At 37.8% G+C, this 24,962-nt stretch overlaps 1 protein-coding gene across 5 annotated transcripts in view; it reads left to right on the forward strand.

The window, feature by feature from the left end:
• The window catches only part of LOC135201651 (uncharacterized), a 305,425-nt gene that overhangs the window by 124,097 nt on the left and 156,366 nt on the right, over positions 1–24,962 (forward strand). The window lies entirely within an intron of this gene.

Consider the following 24,962-nt stretch of genomic DNA (forward strand, 5'->3'; position numbering starts at 1 on the left):
CATTTCCGATGGTTGCATAGTAAACTTCAAGCAATGACAAAAAAAGGAGCCTAAAATGAACTGTTAATCTTGAAAACTAAGCGCGCTGTGATTTTTTGAAAAAAATATTTTTTTCCGCTTCCGCGCTCACTCTCAAACCCCCTCCCGCACACGGGATCATGTTTTTTTTATTTGCCGCTCCGGCGTTTAAGGGTTAACAAAGCTTAAGATTGCGTTCGCTACCGAATGGCACACGTTACGTATGCAACAGTGGTTTTCACTACCAAATCTCACATGTAAACAATGACGTATTTTTTACAGTAGACATAAAAGAATCTACTTAATTTTCCATGATTAATGTATACCTTAGCGGCTTCAGAGTTAAGCTAAGGCTAACCTCTTCTTTACCGGCAAGCTTAAAAAGCTTAGATTGCGTTGCTACCGAACCGAACATGTTACGTATGTAACTGGTTTCACTACCAAATCTTACACGTAAACATTGACGTATTACAGTATGACATAAAAGATTCGTCTTAATTTCTTAATTACTACTCACTTAATATGGCATAGTGGCTTCTCTGATTTAAGCTATGGCTAACCCCTTCTTTACCGGCAAGCTTAACAAAGCTTAAAGATTGCATTCGCTACCAAACCGCACATGCAACCTATGTACGTAACATTGCCTTCACTCCAAACCTAACACTTAAATACGTATTGCATTTGCTACTGAAACGCGCGCCTCAAATGTGAGCATGGTTTAGAATAGGTCTACGCTTGAAAAAAAAATCAAGCAAGGGTGCTTGATTAGATCTTTTTTCGCTCATCACTTTCGTGCAGAGGAGAGGATAGACGAAAACTTAAGTTTATTTTGAGTTGGTAATGATGGAAACATTTTGAAGAAGGAAAACGCGAGATGCCATGTAAACACTTCTCCATTATTTCAGAGATTAACAATAGCAAAAGGTTTGAACATAGATAGTCAGTAGTAATGTTGGGACCCATGATGAATCAAAAGGTAACTGCGTTTAGAATTGATACCACCGAAAAAGCAAACTTAATGCGCGCAAGGTGTACGAGACACGACACATATTTGAATGTTTGTAAACAATAGCTGCGGACTTTAAACAATGCTGAGTGGCGTCACCAGTGTTACGAACCGTTTTGCTAAATTATGCTAGTCGGTCCAAGCAAGAATTTATGCCAAATATGGTGCAATTTTGTGCCAGAATTATGCTATTAATCTATCATTATCTCATTTCTCTAATACATTTGAGCTAAAACAACGATGTAATGGAAATTTAAAACATTTATATATAAGGTGAAATGATACAAAGTGACGAACAGACAATATTATAACTAATAATTTGATGATCTTTACATGTTAGCAAACTCGAAATAAAACACCATTTTTCTTTAATAGATCACATACGCAATCATTAGTATACTATTTGACAAATGTGAAGATCACAATACAAAAGTGAAGAAAAAAGATACAAATTTTACATATTACTGCATCTTATCATGCCACTGAGAACCATTTTTCTTTAACAGGTCACATACACAATTAATAAATACTTGAAAATATGTGAAAATTACTTCAAATATAACATTTTGATATTTACTGAAAAATTAAAGCTAAAAAAAAAAAAGGTAAACATACAAACCAATCTCTACTCAAGAAGAAAAACATATGTACTTATTACTTGATCATTATCATGCCACTGAAACACCATTTTTTCTTTAACAGATCACATACACAATGAATAAATTATAAATACTTGAAAATTGTGTGAAAATCACTTCAGACATAATTACAATTTTGATAACTACTGAAAAAAATAAAACTTAAAAAAGGAAAAAAAGTAATTCTTTACTCATGAAGAAAAAACATTATTAAAACTTTACTGATCGTTTGTCATGCTACTGTGGGTATTAATTTATATTCACAAAATTTAACATTCCTTAGTTGGGTTCAAACTTAGCAATAAACATATTTGTTAGTGCTGCTTTTGAGGCAATTTCACTATGAAGATACATATACTATTCACTGTAGCTGTGTATGAAATTGAGGAATTTTCTGCATTTTATTTAAAATTTTAGTAAAAATACATTCTTAAATTGTACTAGAACCCTAAGTGTGAAAGAATTATGCTAAGCTCCAATTCTTGGGTGTAAATTATGCTACATTTGGTAGCACTGGATGACGCCAACTAGCAGCGGCTGGCGGTGGAAACAGTTTTGTTTACAAACATCACATGGTCGGGGGTCGGAAACTGGTTTTTGGTTGAAAACAGATACAAAGTTTATTGAAATTAGTGGCGAAATCCGATTATGTCGAGTTCTAATATGGTCATGCAACCAGGGCTCTACTGTATGTATATATATACCATATATATATATATATATATATATATATATATATAATATATATATATATATATCTAATAAAAGGAGCCATAAAAAAACACACCAAAAATGTAGAGAGAAAAGTACTATATTTCAGAGACGGCTGTGTCTCTCATTCAGGTATATGAATGAGAAAAGGTTTACAGAAAAGGTGGTATTTATACCAAGAGATTCGTCCAAAATAAGATAAGCCAATTTGTAGGTCCCCCCACCCCCTGTGATAATCTTCCTTTAATCTTCTTAAGCGTTGGTTGAATGAACACTGCGTCGACGATATCTGATATCCAATTCCCTTTTGAGATGTTCATTACCTGCTTCTCTTTTATTAAGGCCGATTCCATCATTTGACTCTTGTACCGGCAGTTGCTGCTATAAATTACACTGACATATTCCAGTTTATTCTATGGTTATGTTCATTTATATGGTTGAAAATAGCCGAGTTCTGTTGTCCATACCTAACTGACCGTTTGTGTTGTATTATCTCTGGGGAAGTGATTTACCTGTAAATCCGATGTAAGATTGTTCACAGTCCTGGCATGGGATCTCATATACCCCAGAGTCTTTGGGAGATGTCTTTTGTTGGACGTTAATCAGGGATTTGGCTAAGGAATTTGGGTAGGTAAATGCAAAAGGGTTTGTTGGATTTCCCAAGGGTGTGAGTTACTCTCTTAATCGTCTCCAGGTGGGGAATTTTTATTTTATTGTTGGGTGTGTCTTCTGGTCTTGTCTTTAGGTATCTGATTTCATTCTCTGTTCCGACATTGCTGCCTATAATAGCGTGACTCATTCCAACAGACTTTTACGCAAAGTTAAATAACCTAATAGATAATAGCGCATGGAATAATCTTGAACAACAAGACAAAGTTTTAAACTTATCCAACACCCCCCTTACTGTAAATCAACATTTAGTTTTAAATTTAGGCTTATCCTTTGCCCTTATGCCAGACCGCAAAAACAACCTAGACTTCATAGTGGCTTTTGATAAAATTCATATCTGACAAAAAAACTACAGCCGTGAAGAGATATGTTTAAAAGGAGTTGTTACTAAATGCTTTAACTGACCTTCATAAGAAATATCCTGTTCCCCGCAGATTCATGATAGCCATCCACTCGCTAAAAAAGTTAGATGTTATAATAAGTAGATCCGACAAAGACGGCAAAATTGTAATAATGGACAAAGACTTCTACCTCGACAAAATCAACCAGCTCCTTAGCGACACAAATACTTACGAAAAACTGACGAAAAAACTCCCCTCCAGAACGTTCCCACAGAATTTTTTCGGAAAGTAAGATTAATTGGCCAAGACAAAAAAGAGTATTGAACTATTAGAGAAATTTTAAGTAATTAATCTAAATTACCCTACTTTTATGGTCTTCCAAAACTCACAAAGACAATCTTCCATTTAGACCCATCGTTTCATGCGCCGGAGCTTTCAATTACAAAATTTCTAAATGGTTAGCTGGCCCCCCCCCTCCTTTCTCCTTTTTTAGGCACTTTTTCTCCCAGTCACATCAAACATTCGGAAGACTTTTGTCACAAATTCAGAGAAGCACATACCACTTCACAACATAAAACTTTTAAGCCTTGACGTAGACTCCCTATTCACAAAAGTACCAGTACAGGACGTTCTTCAGTTTTTAAGGGAAAAATTATCCCCTATTCAGATCATTTCCCTTTGGCACTTGACAAAATAATAAGTTAGTTGAATTATGTGCATCTAATAACGTATTTTCATTGCGGGGAATCATTCTACAAGCAAAAAGAAATTTGGGTGTAGTATGGTAGTCCTTTAAGTCCACTAATTTTAGCCAATCTGTACATGGAATTGCTTTGAAAACTACAGTAATAAATGCAATAAAACCCAAAAACATTGCGTGGATGAGAGACGTGGATGACATACTAACATTTTGGATAATAATGTGGGGTAATTTTAATGAATTCCTCTCAAAATTAACGCATTAGTGCCCAGCATCAAATTTAAAGTGAATGGGAAACAGACAACAAAATTCCTTCTTGATGTTTTAATAATCAGAGACACGACAGAATACAAATTTTACCATATACAGAAAACCAACGTTCTCACTTGCATATATTCACTACTCTTAGCTATCATGACAATACTATCAAGATAGGTGTAGCTAGCAACCTATTCTTAAGAGCCTTACGAATTGTTCCCCAGATTTCCTGGAAAAAGAATTTGAAACTAATTCGCAAGCCACTTTCATCTTTAAAGTATCCTGACCATATAATTGAGAAGCAATTCAAAAAGCAAACGTAATTTTCTACCGACCCCTAAAGACAAGACCAGAGACACACCCAACAATAAAATAAAAATTCCCACCTGGAGACGAATTAAGAGAGTAACTCACACCCTTGGGAAATCCAACCCTTTTGCATTTACCTACCCAAATACCTTAGCCAAATCCCTGATTAACGTCCAACAAAAGACATCTCCCAAAGACTCTGGGGTATATGAGATCCCATGCCAGGACTGTGACCAATCTTACATTGGATTACAGGTAAATCACTTCCCCAGAGATTATACAACACAAACGGTCAGTTAGGTAGGTACAACAGAACTCGGCTATTTTCAACCATATAAATGAACATAACCATAGAATACACTGGAACTATGTCACGTGTTAATTTATAGCAGCAAAAGCCGGTACAAGAGTCAAATGATGGAATCGGCCTTAATAAAAGAGAAGCAGGTAATGAACATCTCAAAAGGGAATTGGATATCAGATATCGTCGACGCAGTGTTCATTCAACCAACACTTAAGAAGATTAAAGGAAGATTATCAGCGGGGGTGACCTAAAATTGGCTTACTTGTGGACGAATCTCTTGGTATAAATACCACCTTTTCTGTAAACTTTTTCTCATTCATATACCTGAAGAGAGAGACAGCAGTCTCTGAAATATAGTACTTTTCTCTACATTTTGACTGTGTTTTTATGGGCTCCTTTTATTAGAGGAAGTTCTGTTGACAGAACATTTTACCAGTCGTATATAAATATATATATATATAAATATAATATATATATATATATATATATATACATACAGTAGAGCCCTGGTTCATGACCATATTAGAACTCGACATAATCGGATTTCACCACTAAATTTCCAATAACTTTGTATCTGTTTTCAACCAAAAAACCAGTTTCCGACCCCCGACCATGTGATGTTTGTAAACAAAACTGTTTTCCGCCAGCTAAATAAAAGGACTTTTATCTATGATAAAAGTCTCCTTTTATTTATCTATCTATTCTATCTATCTATCTATATATATATATATATATATATATAGATAGATAGATAGATAGATAGATAGATAAATAAAAGGACTTTTATCATAGATTTTTTTAACTTGAGCTGAGTGGCGTCACCAGTGTTACGAGCCGTTTTGCTAAATTATGCTAGTCGGTCCAAGCAAGAATTTGATGCATGGTGCAATTTTGTGCCAGAATTATGCTATTAATCTATCATTATCTCATTTCTCTTAATACATTTGAGCTAAAAACAACGATGTAATGGAAATTTAAAACATTTATATATAAGGTGAAATGATACAAAGTGACGAACAGACAAATATTATACTAATAATTTGATGATCTTTACATGTTAGCAAACTCGAAATAAAACACCATTTTTCTTTGTAATAGATCACATACGCAATCATTAGTATACATTTGACAAATGGTGAAGATCACAATACAAAAGTGAAGAAAAAGATACAAATTTTACTTATTACTGCAAATCATTATCATGCCACTGAGAACCATTTTTCTTTAACAGGTCACATAGACAATTAATAATACTGAAAAAATATGTGAAAATTACTTCAAATATAACATTTTTGATATTACTGAAAAAATTAAAGCTAAAAAAAAAAAATATAAAAAAAAAGGAAACATACAAACCAATCTCTACTCAAGAAGAAAAACATATGTACTTATTACTTGATCATTATCATGCCACTGAAACACCATTTTTCTTAACAGATCACATACACAATGAATAAATTATAAAATACTTGAAAATTGTGTGAAAATCACTTCAGACATAATTACAATTTTGATAACTACTGAAAAAAATAAAACACAACAAAAAAACTTAAAAAAGGTGAAAAAACACACAAAAGTAATTCTTTACTCATGAAGAAAAAACATTATTAAAACTTTACTGATCGTTTGTCATGCTACTGTGGGTATTAATTTATATTCACAAAATTTAACATTCCTTAGTTGGGTTCAAACTTAGCAATAAACATATTTGTTAGTGCTGCTTTTGAGGCAATTTCACTATGAAGATACATATACTATTCACTGTAGCTGTGTATGAAATTGAGGAATTTCTGCATTTCTTTATTTAAAATTTTAGTAAAAATACATTCTTAAATTGTGTACTAGAACCCTTAAGTGTGAAAGAAATTATGCTAAGCTCCAATTCTTGGGTGAAATTATGCTACATTTGGTAGCACTGGATGACGCCAACTAGCAGCGGCTGGCGAAACAGTTTTGTTTACAAACATCACATGGTCTGGGGGTCGGAAACTGGTTTTTTGGTTGAAAACAGATACAAAGTTTATTGGAAATTTAGTGGCGAAATCCGATTATGTCGAGTTCTAATATGGTCATGAACCAGCTCTACTGTATGTATATATAAATATATATATATATATATATATTATATATATATATATATATATATATATATATATATTATATATATATATATATATATGATATATATCTAATAAAAGAGCCCATAAAAAACTCCAAAATGTAGAGAGAAAGTACTATATTTCAGAGACTGCTGTCTCTCTCTTCTGGCTATATGAATGAGAAAAGTTTACAGAAAAGGTGGTATTTATACCAAGAGATTCGTCCACAAGTTAAGCCAATTTGAGGTCACCCCCACCCTGATAATCTTCCTTTAATCTTCTTAAGCGTTGGTTGAATGAACACTGCGTCGACGATATCTGATATCCAATTCCCTTTTGAGATGTTCATTACCTGCTTCTCTTTTATTAAGGACCGATTCCATCATTTGACTCATTGTACCGGCAGTTGCTGCTATAAATTACACGTGACATATTCCAGTTTATTCTATGGTTATGTTCATTTATATGGTTGAAAATAGCCGAGTTCTGTTGTCCATACCTAACTGACCGTTTGTGTTGTATTAATCTCTGGGAAGTGATTTACCTGTAAATCCGATGTAAGATTGTTCACAGTCCTGGCATGGGATCTCATATACCCCAGAGTCTTTGGGAGATGTCTTTTGTTGGACGTTAATCAGGGATTTGGCTAAGGAATTTGGGTAGGTAAATGCAAAAAGGGTTGGATTTCCCAAGGGTGTGAGTTACTCTCTTAATCGTCTCCAGGTGGGGAATTTTATTTTTGTTATTGTTGGTGTGTCTCTGGTCGTGTCTTTAGGTATCTGATTTCATTCTGTTCCGACCATTCGCTTGCCTATAATAGGCGGTGACTCATTCCAACAGGACTTTTAACGCAAGTTAAATAAACCACACTAATAGATAATAGCCGCATTGGGAATAATCGTTGAACAACAAGACAAAGTTTTAAACTTATCCAAAACACCCCCCGTTACTGTGAAATCAACATTTAGTTTTAAATTTAGGCTTATCCTTTGCCCTTATGCCAGACCGCAAAAAACAACCTAGACTTCATAGTGGCTTTTGATAAATTCATATCTGACAAAAACTACAGCGTGAAGAGATATGTTTAAAAGGAGTGTTACTAAATGCTTTAACTGACCTTCATAAGAAATATCCTGTTCCCCGCAGATTCATGATAGCCATCCACTCGCTAAAAAAGTTAGATGTTATAATAAGTAGATCCGACAAAGAGGCAAAATTGTAATAATGGACAAAGACTTCTACCTCGACAAAATCAACCAGCTCCTTAGCGACCACAAATACTTACGAAAAACTGACGAAAAAATCCCCTCCAGAAACGTTCCCACAGAATTTTTTCGGAAAGTAAGATTAATTGGCCAAGACAAAACGAGTTAGTATTGAACTATTAGAGAAATTTTAAGTAATTAATCCTAAATTACCCTACTTTTATGGTCTTCCCAAAACTCCCAAAGACTATCTTCCATTTAGACCCATCGTTTCATGCGCCGGAGCTTTCAATTACAAAATTTCTAAATGGTTAGCTGGCCTCCTTTCTCCTTTTTTAGGCACTTTTCTCCCAGTCACATCAAACATTCGGAAGACTTTTGTCACAAATTCAGAGAAGCACATATACCACTTCACAACATAAAACTTTTAAGCCTTGACGTAGACTCCCTATTCACAAAAGTACCAGTAACGGACGTTCTTCAGTTTTTAAGGGAAAAATTATCCCCCTATTCAGATCATTTCCCTTTGGCACTTGACAAAATAATAAAGTTAGTTGAATTATGTGCATCTAATAACGTATTTCATTCGGGGAATCATTCTACAAGCAAAAATTTGGGTGTAGTATGGGTAGTCCTTTAAGTCCTATTTAGCCAATCTGTACATGGAATACTTTGAAACTACAGTAATAAATGCAATAAAACCCAAAAACATGCTGTGGATGAGATACGTGGATGACATACTAACATTTTGGGATAATAAGTGGGGTAATTTTAATGAATTCCTCTCAAAATTAAACGCATTAGTGCCCAGCATCAAATTTAAAGTTGAATGGGAAACAGACAACAAAATTCCTTTTCTTGATGTTTTAATAATCAGAGACACGACAGAATACAAATTTACCATATACAGAAAACCAACGTTCTCACTTTCATATATTCACTACTTTAGCTATCATGACAATACTATCAAGATAGGTGTAGCTAGCAACCTATTCTTAAGAGCCATTACGAATTTGTTCCCCAGATTTCCTGGAAAAAGAATTTGAACTAATTCGCAAGCCACTTTCATCTTTAAAGTATCCTGACCATATAATTGAGAAAGCAATTCAAAAAGCAAACGTAATTTTCTACCGACCCCCTAAAGACAAGACCAGAGACACACCCAACAATAAAATAAAAATTCCCCACCTGGAGACGATTAAGAGAGTAACCTCCACCACCCGTTGGGAAATCCAACCCTTTTGCATTTACCTACCCAAATACCTTAGCCAAATCCCTGATTAACGTCCAACAAAAGACATCTCCCAAAGACTCTGGGGTATATGAGATCCCATGCCAGGGACTGTGACCAATCTTACATTGGATTTACAGGTAAATCACTTCCCAGAGATTAATACAACACAAAACGGTCAGTTAGGTATGGACAACAGAACTCGGCATCTTTTCAACCCATTATAAATGAAACATAAACCATAGAATAAACTGAATATGTCACGTGTAATTTATAGCAGCAACGTGCCGGTACAAGAGTCAAATGATGGAATCGGCCTAATAAAAGAGAAGCAGGTAAATGAACATCTCAAAAGGGAATTGGATATCAGATATCGTCGACGCAGTGTTCATTCACCACGCTTAAGAAGATTAAAGGAAGATTATCAGCGGGGGTGACCTAAATTGGCTTACTTGTGGACGAATCTCTTGGTATAAATACCACCTTTTCTGTAAACTTTTCTCATTCATATACCTGAAGAGAGAGACAGCAGTCTCTGAAATATAGTACTTTTCTCTCTACATTTTGGTGTTTTTATGGGCTCCTTTTATTAGATGGAATTCTGTTGTTACAGAACATTTTTACCAGTCATATATATAATATATTATATATATATATATATATATATATATAATACAGTAGAGCCCTGTTCATGACCATATTAGAACTCGACATAATCGGATTTCGCCACTAAATTTCCAATAAACTTTGTATCTGTTTTCAACCAAAAAACCAGTTTCCGACCCCCGACCATGTGATGTTTTGTAAACAAAACTGTTTTCCGCCAGCTAAATAAAAGGACTTTTATCTATGATAAAAGTCCTTTTATTTATCTATCTATCTATCGATCTATCTACTATCTATATATATATATATATATATAGATAGATAGCTAGATAGATAGATAGATAAATAGGACTTTTATCATAGATTTTTTTAACTTGAGCATGACTTGGCATTTAGTATAGTATGTAAAAGGCAAATAAAGAAAAGCCAATGGACATAAAAAAACCATTAACCAATTTTATGATGTGTGTGGTAGGATTTTTCCCAAATTAGTTGTCCAAATGGCTTCATTCGGCGTCAATGATCATGGTAGTCACGACGCCAGATAATTATTAATTATTCATTCATTATCAATTTGAATATGTAAATAATATATATATATATATATATATATATATATATATATATATATATATATAAATATAACAACGAGACGACAATTATCTCGTAATTCATTATGGTAGCAAAAGCCCAGAGCAGCAGGCAACTGGTATTGGCAACACATTTTCTCTCTCTCTCTCTCCTGATAACCAACAGTCTCTCTCTCTCTCTCTCTTTCTCTCTCTCCTCTCCATTTCATTAGGTCATCAAATCAGAGTCGTGAATTACAAAAATATGCATTTATTTAAAAGTAAAGTATTAACTGAATAACTCAGATTATAACAGAATGATTAAATGGAATGTTAACTCAAAGTCCAAATAATAACGGATAACCCTCGGTAATTAACCTAACACAAACATTAGTTTAGCCATAACAGACAAGCACAGTCAAGAGAGTAATTAGTCAGTACACCGTTTCTCCAATGAATAATCCCACTATTCTCCAGAAAATAGTTCCCTCTACCAGATCGATTCCCCCCACATTCTAGAACTTCACCTGTTAGGAGAGAGGAGAATACTCTGATAAGCCCAAGAACTGCTAGAAACCAGTTTCAAAATCACCTCTGCATAGCTCTCATGGCAACAGGACGAAGGCATTGATTTGCTAAGCCAACACTTTTAATCATACACATCGAAGAAAGCTGTGTAAGCATACCTAAGCTATCGTTCGGAACCACTCTGTATTCTAAGGAAGTTAAATTGCCGATTCTCCACTTCTAAGAAACGTTTACAGCTTATCACATTATATTATTTAAAGTATCTCATAGCAAATTCTCCCTTTTTATGTTACAGATAGCTTGGCCACCTCCAGGCTAGCACCAGCCTAGCCACAGGTCACATAAAACAGTTTATATATATTTTATTTTATATATATATATAATATATATATATATGTTTATATATATATTTATATATATATATGATATATATATATATATATATATATATAATATATATATATATATATATATATATATATATATATATATATATATATATATATATATATTATATATAAAAAACACATTGGCCGGTTCATAAACACTATGATAACTGCACATCTCTGGCAGCACAACGTAATGTCGATCACACAAACATCTCCTGCATATGGGCTAAATAATAAAATTGTAAAATATTCTTCATCATCTTGAACTTTCACACACACCCATGCGTGTGATTGGTCTGCTGCTGTACAGACACGTGAAACACGCTGTTGAAAGGCGAAACGTATCCCTGCAGAAGATAACTGATGACTCCTGTAGTCCAAAAGCGCTGTAGAACCCCGGCGTAGACTCGTAGAAACTCTCGTATGTGGGCAAACAACAGCAACATCTCTGTAACGGCTGGTGGGTGTCTTGCTAGTGTTAGGGAACGATGTTTATGGTGTTTTCAGTATCATCGTGGTCATCGGTTCCAATGTCAAATCGTCAATCAAAAAAAATTAACCCTAGACATACTTCTGTCAAATAATGACCTCAAAAATTCCCAATATACTAGCTGAACGTCTTCCCATTAACCCCATTTATATGACCACTGAACTAATTCCTAAGACTACAACTCGTGAAGGAACTCCATAGCATCGCCAAATCATAAGTCACTATCATAACCCCGCAAAGAAACATTAAATTCTCCAACAATATAAAAAAAAAAAAACTTCGCCAAAGTCACACATCGGCACATACTCCAGAACTCAGACGCACAGAAACTCTATAGACTTCTGTCATCACATTTAAAACTCACAAATTCTCACAAGTAAAAAAAAAAAAAGTAAATGAGCCCGTAACAAACCCAGCCCAAGTATCACTGAAAAATGTTCTTCTCAAACTCTGATATTCAGTAACCCAAAAATCAGTAAGAACTCTATACTGTCTAACAGCCAAAACCCTTTTTACTGCTCACATAATTAATCTCTATAGAATATAATGTCAAACACCCTTCTATGTAATTCACAAACCCCAACAAATCATAACTCCCGTGCAAAATCCAAAATGGAAATACTATTTAAAGCTCAACCCCAATTACATCTCTTGTAGGAAAAGTAAAAAAAATAAAAATAAAAAAAAGATAACAACAATAATAAGTGAACTTTCCCCATCACACAATACATATAATATACATAACCCAACTTTTCCCCATAAATGCGATATGTATCGTTACGGAATTTTGCCATCACAACTTTTCCTTCGATCGGAACGGCCGGGGAACAATACCCCTTACATGAAATGCCAAAATCAGCATCTCTCAGAATAGTGCAAAACTCTGAGTAATCAACACTAGAGGAAAAGAGTTGGCAACCGGATTCACCATGGCATTATCAGCAAAAAAATCCACCTACGAACACGTCAGGTGCTCGAACTGCAGTATAGAAATGTCCAGTCAGACTTGCAACTTCAGAAACCCATGATTCTCAAAAAAAAAAAAAAAAAAAAAGTTTTATTGCAGTGTCTTACCAAACAATTATACAGCTATAGGTCCCTACGAATGGCAGACAATAGATTGCAAAACTTCCGCGGTGGCGCCGCCATCGCTGATGTAGTGACGTCATCTCCCTCCACTCGAGGGAGCTACAGGTACAACTGCCTAGGTAATGTCAATTCGTTCTCTGCCGGCTTCTGGTGAACATCGGTGGTCGGTGCAGACTTTTTTCTTTATATGTTGGGAAGTATTATCTCTCCAATATCGGTGAAGTATTCAACTCCGTGTTTGTAGGATTGAAGCTGAATTTCTTTTCTGCAATTTTGTGGTCTTACCATCATGTCGGACTCTAGTCCTTTAGTAGTTAGGTTTTGCGCCAGAGGGTGCAAAACTACGTTAGTTAATTTATTTATGATTCGCACACTAAGTGCATTAGTGTAGGGGTTGTGAGTGCTCTAGAGAGTCTATTTGTGATGAATGCAAGGATTGGAGTGAACAACAGTGGAAAGTTTTTGTATTATTAAACATTACTTAATATAATTTATCTAGCCCTAAATCCCCAAAACTGCACCAAAATTTACCACATTGGCAATCCCTGTTACCTCGTATTCTGTCCGCCAGTTGGCAACACTGCCGTTGGCAGTTACAAAACCTTCCCTGAAAATCAGTTGTTAACGAGTGCCGTGTTACATCACGGCCGCTCTTATAAATTTCCTAAAACCTTTTTGTGCCTTTAAAGCTCTCATTAATTGTTAATGCGACTTCATGTTAACCCTCTCACGCCAAGGCGCCGGTTTGGAGTGAGCGCGGAAGCGGAAAAAAAATTTTTTCAAAAAATCATCAGCGCGCTTAGTTTGAAGATTAAGAGTTCATTTTTGCACATTTTTTTTGTCATTGCCTGAAATTTAGTATGCAATCATCGGAAATGAAAATAATACATTATCATATGTAAAATAATGCGATATATGAGCGACAAAAAAAAAAAATCAATAGCTTATGTTAAGTTTTTCATTCACCGCTGTGTTTCTCAACGGTTCAAACGCTGTGCAAAAAAACGTCAAAGCTAACGAGTTCCTTTTTTTTTGTATTGTACACTAAATTGCAATCATTTTGATATATAATACATAGTAAAACAATAAAAGCAACACCAGAAAAATATTATCACAAAATGATCTACGAATTCGTAACGCGCGGACGTAAAAAAAATCAATATTAAATTCACCGTAATTCTAAATATTATTCTAGAGACTTCCAATTTGTTTTGAAAATTAAGACAAATGATTGAATATTACGATACTGTAAGAATTTTAGATAAGAATTGTAGATTTCGACCATTTCGACGAGTTAAATTTGACCGAATGTCGAAATTTTTATATATATTTTTTTTTTATATGCATATATATCGGAGATGGAAAAAGCTACAACCTCAATTATTTTTTATTGTATTGTTCATGGATTGCAAAACATTTTGATTATGAAACTCCATAAAACGGCTAATATGAAAAGGAGCAAATATTAGGATAATGCAATGTACGTATTTTCGGAGACTTGCGCCGCGATCGCCGCGCGGAGTGAAGGTAAATATATTTTTTAAAAAATTCACCATAAATCACATATTGTTCTAGAGACTTCAAATTTGTTTCAAATGAAGAAAAATGACGGAATATTACTAGGCCGTAAAGAGTTTTAGCTTACAATTGCGTTTTTCAACTATTTCGGTAGAGTCAAATTTGACCGAACGTGGTTTTTTTTCTATTATCGTGATTTATATGCAAATATTTCGAAAAAAGAGAAAAGCTACAACCTTCATAATTTTTAGTTGTATTTACATGAAATTGCGCACATTTTCATATATAAAACTTTATGTAACAGCTAATTTTAAATGGTGCAAACATTTCGACAATCGCACAAAAAAAAATTGATTTTTTCGGAAGAGTTACCGCGCGGAAGTAAGGAATTTTTTTTTTTTTTATAAATCACCATAAATCGAAAATATTGTGCTAGAGACTTCCAAGTCGTTGCAAAATGAAGGTAAATGATTGAATATTACTAGAATAATAAGAGTTTTAGCTTACAATTGCGTTTTTCGACCATTTCGGTAGAGTCAAAGTTGACCGAAAAGTTGAAATTTTGCACTTAACGTTATTTATATGAAAATATTTCGAAACTGATAAAAGCTACAACCATGGGTTGTTTTTTGTTGTATTGTGCATGAAATTGCGCACATTTCCATATATAAAACTTTATGTAACGGCAAATTTAAAAGGGTGCAAACATTAGGACAATCGCACGAAAAAATTTATCGGAAGAGTTTATCGCACGAACGTAAGAAAAAGTTTTTTCATAAATTCACCATAAATCGAAATATTGTGCTAGAGACGTCCAATTTGTTGCAAAATGAAGGCAAATGCTTGGATATTACTATAATATAAGAGTTTTAGCTTACAATTGCGTTTCTCGACCATTTCGGTAGAGTCAAAGTTGACCGAAGGTTGAAATTTTTTGCACTTATCGTTATTTATATAAAATATTTCAAAACTGATAAAAGCTACAATCATGAGTATTTTTTTGTTGTATTTTACATAAAATTGCGCACATTTTCATATATAATATTTCATGTAAAGGATAATTTAAAATGGTGCAAAAATTATGTCAAAGTGACGAAATAATTTTTGAGATGTGTCACTGATACTTTTTAGTGCGATAAGAAAGAAATTCGCGCTTGCGCGCCTGCGTAGCGATTGTAAACAAAACACGCCTTGATCAGTGAACTCCCAGCATCCCCCAAGGCGTGTGATTCAAAAAGTTTTCGGCTGGTAGGGCCTATAAGTATTTTCCGCGAATTTTTAAAAAAAAACTTTGTTGAGCCGACGTATGATACGTCCAATCGGCATACAGGAGACATTTTGACTCGACGTTTAATACGTCCAAATCGGCGTAAGAGGGTTAATTACCACTCACGTATTGCATCCACGAAATAGTGAATTAACTTTTACTTTCTATTGTGTTATTTTATATTTTACTTATTACGAATTTTTGCGCGACCCGGAATTACGTGACCTGTCCAACAGTCCAATGGATTGCCAAGATAATTCGATGTTTCTTCTGCCAGCAATATCAGGAATTGCCTGGCTTGTGGGACAAGGATGAGTAGCAGGAGTATGAACCCCATGACATTTGTAGCTTTTGTCGTGGACAGGTTTGTGAGTTGACTTATTGTTGTGACTTATGTAAGCCTTGGTCTGACGAAGACTTGACGACTTAGCCTATATGAAACATCAAAGAATCTTGCAGCGTAACAGATTTATTAAGGAGAAAAAAAGAAATCGGTAGCTAGACCTGTATCTAATGATTTCCTTGACTTGTGCGCTCATGGTTCTGCTCTTCGGTTTCGTTATCGTGATTCCGATTCCGAAACTTAATTGATGCTTTGCCACCTGTACAACCGGTAAATAGTGAAGTCGTTCTGATGTTGATTCAAAGGTTTTGGCGATGGAAACTAGTTGGAAACAAAGTTTGAAAAATTACAGCTTAGTTTAGCTAGGTAGAGACATTTCAGCTAAGTTTAACAAACTGTCAGAGAATTTTGAAGAAGCTTTTACTAGAAAGTCTAACACACTTTTTAGATTCATTTTCAGCTCCTCGTTAGGTACCTGTCGACAGCACCATGGGTAAACGGTGCGACAGATACCCCCGGCTTGTGAACCCCGTCGTGGCGAAGCCTAGGGGGGATCCGGTCCGGGCAGGTGCCTGACGATTCTTTACCCAATGTGTCCCTGTTAGTCCTGTAACAGTGCCAAAGGGCGCTTATTTAGGAGAAGGGGGGAGGGGTATTAGTGTTAGACCTAAGATAGCTAGTCGTCAGGATCTTACTTCAGGGGAAGTTTCTAGTTAGGATCTGATGATGATGATGAGATGATGACGTGGACTCATGTGATATTGATGTTTCTTTGAACGGGGCGGTCATGATGTTGAGTTCAAGAAACTTTTTTATTTAATTTTGAGTTTTCTTCCTCAGGCGAGGCCTAAGCAGAAGCAGCCTCCGCCTCGTTGTATTACAGAAGTGATTTTTCTTGACGGTCCTTCCCGGTCGCGTGAATTTTTACGTCTTTCCCTTGCTCAGAGGTTCGCGAGAGTGAGGGCAGACGTCGCCGCTAAACTTTCGAAGGTGATCGGGGTGGAAGGGAAGAGGAAGCCTCTTCTCCTCTATGACACTGGAGAGAGAGTTTATCAGGTGGCAGATGATATTTCATTCTCTTTACCACCCAAACCAAATCCTGATTATGTCCGACTTTCGTGTCAACCTTTGCTTTCCAAGGCTTCGGTCTCGGTCTCAATCGAAGACGTTATTGCCATGGAGTCTGTTATGAGCCCCTTACAAAAAGCTCATTCCTTCATTATGTGGATCCTCGGAGGTCTTTTAATGTATATCAAGGACTCCGGGTTTTGTTCCTCCCGATGCTCCTCTTTTTGAGAAATTCTGCTTGTCTATTTCAATCGCTTCTGTTACATCAGAACGATCTTGCCGCTTCAATGCAGGCCTTTCTTGTTTCTCTAAGGCGTAGCCTGTTTGTTCCGGTATGGTATACAAACCATCCAGCGGCAGCTGGATGGTCATAAGCTTCGAACAAGGGAGTTCGGTAGTTAACTGCTTGTCCGACAGTGCGCGCCCAATGCGACTGGGAGGCGAAGAACCACTTTTGCTTTTGGCCTTGTGGTGTAAAGACGTGCTCGCTTCACTCTCTGCCCCGCTTCTTCGTCGTATTCTTTTGGATTGTGAATTTTTCTACTTCTGTTTGTTTGTGTATGAAAGTGAAACTGTAAGTACTTCTTTTCATTTTCATATTATTTATTATCATTCGATTGAACATGGATCAAGGATCGGACCAATCTCGCGCCCTCCCATCATCCGGCGACTGTGCCCCGGGGTAGAGGGCCGCAAGTGCGGGAAGTTTATATCCTTCCCTGAAATTGATCCCCATGTCCTTTGCGCTCGATGCTGAGGGCGGGAATGCTCTCTGGCCGAGCCGTGTATTGTTTGTTGTGATTGGTCTGAGGTGCAGTGGGGGCTGTACGAGGGCAGGAAGAAGCGAAGGCCTGCCAAGGAGTCGTCGGAAAGCTCTCCCGCGACTCCCTTGGTAACAGACACTTCGTCTTCTTTCTTGCCCCCGCTCAGCTCCCTCGTATGGCTCCTTCCCCTTCGGAGGGCGGTATCGATTTCCTTCTCTTCGCCCGATCTGTCGAGCGTGGATGGGGGAGGGCGCTCGGTACCCCGACACTCAGTTGTATTCGGGGTCTTCTATTGCGTTTGGGGAGGTGGGGCTCCCCCCCCCCCCCCCCCCCCCACCCCCCCCCCCCCCCCCCGCACGATGGGGGTAACCCCTCCTCTGTACCCGACTCTTGCTTCCGCAGGTGCTTCTGCGTGGGGGATGACCTTGGACAGGTGTGGGCGTCTTTGGGACTGCAGGGTGTGCCGAGTGTCCAGGGGCTGCTCTCTCATCTGATGGGGTCTGGTGCGGTCACCCATGGAGTGGTGACCACGACTACAACCACCATCTCTACTCCAGGGTACGCCGCCCCTCCTCACCTGATGTATTCTCCCCACGTGGTGTCAGTGACTCCTTCAGCCGCAGTGCAGGGTCCGATTGCCGCTGTACCGAGGAGGGGCATGCCACTGCCACCTGGATTTGTTGTGCTGCCTTGCCCGGACTTCCTGCTGCCCCAAGAGCTCTCCCCTGGACCTGCCACTGGTGCCAGATGTCGCTGTGCTGCCTGCACTGCTGACCTCGTCTCCTGGCTTACCTGTGCTTCCTGCCGTACCTGCCATTGATCCTGTGCTGGCTGTTTTCCTGCTGTTCCTGCCGCTCCTGCCGTTCCTGCTGTCCCTGCTGTTCCCGTACCTGCTGACATCATCCCGGTCCACGGTGTTGCTGCCCCAGACATTGGTCTGTCCAGGACAGGTGCGTCCGGGCCCTGTTGCTTCGGCAACAGCAGCCCCGGCTCCGCCCTGGATGGCTGACCTCACGTCTATCCTGAGGAAGCTGACGAAGAAGAAGAGGAAGAGGAGGAAGGTGTCGTCGTCGTCTTCGCCTTCTTCGTCTTCTGCAGCCGCCTCTTCCCCTTCGACTTCCAAGGCTACCCAGCTGCAGAAGAAGGAGGCTGCCTCCTCCTAAGAAGTCTCCTTCGGGAACTTCTCAGGGCCCGTCTCACTCTGGTGGGACCGGGGGTCCTTCCGCTGGTCCTCCTACTCCTTCAGGAGTAGGGCCCGTCTCTCCTTCCGCAAGGAAGAAGACGGGGACCAGAGGGGTACCGGCCAACACCGGTATACTTCCTCGCCTGGTGCTAGAGGTTCTGCCGCTACACCAGGTTCCGTCTCGGCCTCTCGTTTGTGAGAGGTACCGGGTATACGGTCACCTACAGGTGGCTGTGCAGCCAAGAACCAGACGCCAGAGCTCGCTCGGCGCCAGGTTCATGGCACAGAGCAGAAGGTTGGTGAGAGCCGCTCAGGTGACACGCCAGGCCAGCGGTCGCTCTCGTAGTGACCAGCCCCAGCCGGTCACCCGGGTTTGGACGTGACAGTCCCAGACGGCCATGGGCTGAGGCTGGGAAGTGGTCCCCCTGATCGCTGGCGCCACTGGCGTTCGATGCGCCGTGAGGACACGCACCAGTCTTACCGCGACAGTGGTCTCTGCAGGTTGCCTGACCGCCGCTCCCGCAGGGACCGGACAGGTAGGGCGACCAGCAGCAGTTCCTCTGACGCACGAGATCGGCGCCGCTGTTCTCAGTCCAGCCGTTCTCCCCAGGGGAGCGGCATGACCAGGCCTGCCACTCGATCCCCACCACGGGTTGGTGATCGCCTGCAGCCCTCCAAGCACACTGGTCCTGCCAGTGAGCGAGGGGGGAGCGTCAGGTCTTCCTCTCCCGTACCTTCAACTTTCTCAGGTTACACCGGGAAGGGTGAGACACTGAGGAGTGATTGTGAGGGGCACGCCTCACACGATCCCGTCACAACGCCTGACGTACCAGGCACGGTCTTAGGATCAACCAAGTCGTACGCGCAAGTGACAGGAGGAGACCGAGAGGGGTCTGTCGCCATTCTCCCTCCTGAAGGGGGAGGATCTCGGGAGGTGCTCTTGTTTGAGGGACTTGACGGTCACTCTGGAGATCCAGAGGAACTTTGCCGAGGTTATTGCGCTGATTCGTCAGCACAACGATCTCGGGGAAGGATCGCTGCTCCCACCATCCGAGCCCACGTCCCGGCTCGAGTCGTTTTGGGGTCCTAAGAAGGAGCCCAGACCGACGGTGGGTCTGCCGCGATCGGAGTTTGCTGACTCTGTGTTGGACCAGGTCGAGTCTCTCGTCTCCGGACAGGAGGGCTCGCTGAAGTCTGGCAGGTTGCCCCCCTGATCCCAACTCCTTGACGAGGTGGGGGGCTTAGGGATCCACTGCAGAGAGAGTATGCCCCTTTACGCCTACTCTCTCTGCTGTGGATCCAACTGAACATTGGGACCTTTAACTCCTTTACTCCTCCTCCTTATAAATTTTCCCCTTTCCCTCCTTCTTCTTTCGTTGACGATCCTGGCATGGTTTTGGACTATTGAATTGACAGCTCTTTTAACTTGATGGAGGGTGGAGTTGGATGGCATGCCTCTCCACCCGTAAAACTAGAGTACCTGACGTGGTTGAGCGAGGGGAAATTTTTAAGTCAAGCCATGCCCACAGTGCTGGGTCCGATCTCATGGGACTGACGACCCTTAAGGCACTGTGGGTATGGCGTATATCCAGGTGAGGGACCCAGGGCAGTTACCAGTGTGTGTAACGGCATTGCCCCTCCCCCGGTTGGGCCTCCTTGGTGAGAGGGACCTCATCCTGGAGGATGAAATTTTTTTAATACTATATATGGAGAAAAAAATTAACCTCACAACGACTTATGGCATGGCAATGGACCGTTCTCAGGATAACTCAAATAATGAAAATCAGAGTGGTATTAAGACATTATTACCATACAATAAACCCAAAAGAAATAGATATCGCCAGGACCCAACCTTGATTCACTTTGATTCTCTCTTTGGGGTGGAGTCAAACTGGTCAAGGTTTTTTTGAACTTAGAAGCTGACAAAGATATATCTTTATTAAAATTAGAAAATTACCTATGAAATCGATGCCCATCGCAAGAGATGAGCATAAGACAAATTAAAAAAAGGGAATGGTTGGTTGAAACAACAACCAAAAACCAATCGGAAATTACAATGTATAAAAAATATAGATAACATAAATATAAAGGTTACAAGGCATGATACAATGAACAGTGTGCAAGGCACAGTAGTAGTACCAAATCTTGAGGATGAAACGTTAGATAGATTAATACTTTTAGATTCATTAAAGAAAGGTACAATAATGTTGAAGACTGCGAAGTATATGAGGTCCAAGCAGGAAAGGAAAGACAAAAGTCAAACTATCAAAATAGCCAAGATACAGTGGCCAAACCTTATCCCTTAAAAATTAAAATGCTAGGATTAAATAGGGAACTAAGACCTTATGTTCCTAAACCTATGCAATGCAAGAACTGTTGCAAATATGGTCATACAGCAATTAAGTGCAGGAATATTTATAGAAGTGCCTTTTGCAGCTCGCAGGACCATAAAACACGCTGGAACTGTGGCCAACCCAAATGCGTAAATTGTGGATTAGAAATCATGCCAGATCTAAATTGTGTGCGTTCTATATCTACAATACAGAACTTAAATTACTACAAGAACGAACTGGAATGACGATAAGAGAAGCAAAGTTAGAACTGAAAGTGAGAGGATTAAATGACCCAGCTAAGAAATTTAGGTATGCAGACACCTCAAAGTCAAGCAATACAGAACTGAGACAAATGATAATAATAGAAATAAAGAAATACCACCACAAAAAATACAAGATGAAAGAACTCTTCAAACATACATAATATTACGACTGTGGAAAGTCGATTTAGCTCTTTATCGGAAATTGAAATAGATAATGACATAGAGGAAAACAAAGAAGAATTAAAATCACAAGAATGTGAAAAAAACAGATAATACTACTCGAAAGAGGCAACTGGATAAGACCCCACCCTAATTCCACCAAACAAGTCTGTAAAAAGATAAATAACCCACCAATCTCGCCGAAAGCTAAGTTCAGAAACAAAACTAATATTCCACTGTCTCCCATAGTAACAATAGTACCTCTAGGAACCGAATCACAAAAATTCAGATGAAATGGAAACCAAGATACAGGTCACTACAGTGAAAACGAAGAAATTCAACCATCACCAATTATAGGCGCCACAGGAAAAAACAAGGAAAAACAACAAACTGAGAAACATGAAGATACATGCGGCTGCAGTAAAATGCTTTATAGCAATGTGCCACAAAAATAAGACTATAACTAAAGACAGCCTAACCACACCATAAGAAATTTCATGAGGAATAGGAGTAAGGAAAAAACAAACACAAATCTCATGAAGAAGGTTGTATGTGTATTGAACACTTAGAATATTACAAAGAGAAAACACATCAGTGTTGTAGATAATATTCTAAAGAAAATCAAAATGGAAAAATCAAATCAAGATAGTAAAAAAGTAACAGTTAACGAAAGTAAGATTCAAACTACAACAAAAAATGAATCAAGACCTACAAAAATACAAATTAACTTATTAAAAATTTTAAGAAAATATCAGCTTTAATACTCTAGGGTAATTTGACCACTTATATTACACCATTCAATCGTTATATAATTCAATGGAATATAAATGGATTATTAACGAGAATGCACTTAGGGAAGTCCAACGACTTATTAGCGAACAATAGAAACCAATGATTATATGTATACAACACTAGGAAAACGTGTTCCAAAAATAGGTAAATATAATATCTATAGCTACAACATCACAGGAAAATGAAAATAATTTAGGAACAGCATTATATGTCCATAATAAAATTATATATGACAAAATTAGATATAGATTACACTGAATTGCAATTTCATTTAAGCAATAACAGTGAAAATAGAAAATAATGTGTTTGATATAATTAACTTATACAATCAGCCTAATTGAAAGTATGATTTAAACAAATTGCAGAAAATAATAAAAGAGTTTAAGAATCCAATATTAATTGTAGGAGATTTTCAATGCGCATAACTCAATATGGGACTATAACAACATTACTCCAGATAAAAATGGAGCAAAAATAGAAAACTCTTAATGAACGCTAATAATCTTTGTTGTCTGAATGACAGCGAAGTAAATACATATTATTCCAGAAACCCATGGAACATTTTCCACAGTAGATGTCACCCTTTGTTCAACAAATATAGTTGACAGACTAGATTGGAATATATGTGATGACTCCTACTCAAGTGACCATTTTCCCATAATAATATCCTTATTAAATAATGAACCAAAACCATATTCTCCACATTACAACATGCAAAAAGCAGATTGGGACATTTTTTACTTTCATACCGATAAAATATTACCGCCCTATGATTATTTGAGAAATCACAATGAGACGAACGATTTCATTGTGTCCTTCATTAAAAAGGCAGCAGACAAAGCTATTCCTCATTCAAAACCCCATAATAAAAAACTTAAAGTCCCCTGGTGGTCAGATGATCTAACTGAATTAGTACGAGAAAAACAACTTTCTAGCAAGAAGGTTAGATACTCTAAACAGAAGATTCAATAAAGTTAATAAATCAAAACCATTCACAGAAGAAAATATATTAAAAATGACAATTTTACTATTAGAAATAGATGTATTAAAACCTTTATATAATAAAATATCAGCCAAATTTAGAAAAGAAGTAATAAAGGTAAATAATACTGGAGGTCCTATGTGTCAGAAATAACAAGCGAAACATCCATTCAAAAAGTATGGGAAAAATTCAGAAAAATAAATGGAACAAACATTAGACCACCCAGACAAGCTATATTAGATAATGGAAATAAAATTTTAGATCCCTTCGAAATAAGTAACATACTTGGGGCAAGTTTTGCCAAAATAAGTAGTGACGAAAATCTAGACAAACATTTTAAAAAGTAAAAAACAAAGCAGAGTCTATTATACTTAATTTTGAGACAAAGGAAGATATATATTATAATAAAAAGTTCAATATGGAAGAGTTAGAATATGCTCTCTTGAACAGTAATAAATCTGCCCCTGGAGGAGATGATGTTTGCTTTGAGATGATTTGCCACCTAGCACCTTTGGCAAAATCATACTTATTAAAAATTTAAATTTTACAATCATTTATGGCTCCAAAACTTGTTTCCAGACAAATGGCGAAATGCAATAATAATTCCTATACCCAAACCAGGAAAAGATGCTAGTAATGTGAATAATTATAGACCTATCTCATTAACAAGTTGTATATGCAAGTTATTGGAGAAAATGGTAAATGCACGACTTACATGGCACATTCGTGAAAATAAATAAGTCCTACGCAGTTTGGTTCACAACGTAATAGGTCTACATTAGATTCTCTGTGTAGTTTGGAAGACCATATACGTAGAGGATTTGAAAGAAAAACAAATTACATAGCTGTCTTTTTTGACATTCAAAAGGCATACGACACTACATGGAGGTATGCAATATTAAAATCTTTACATAATAATAACATCCGCGGCCATCTTCCTAAATTTATTAAAAACTTTATGACTGACCGCACTTTTCAGGTGAGAATAGATAATGTTTTTTCCAAAATATTTCCACTTGAAAATGGAGTACCACAAGGTAGCGTCCTTAGTGGTACTTTGTTCACATTGGCAATTAACAACATCAGTAACATGCTACCGGTTGGAATTAAGAGTAATTTGTATATGGATG

The sequence above is a fragment of the Macrobrachium nipponense genome, chromosome 28 (genome assembly GCF_015104395.2).
Source record: "Macrobrachium nipponense isolate FS-2020 chromosome 28, ASM1510439v2, whole genome shotgun sequence".
Lineage (NCBI taxonomy): Eukaryota > Metazoa > Arthropoda > Malacostraca > Decapoda > Palaemonidae > Macrobrachium > Macrobrachium nipponense.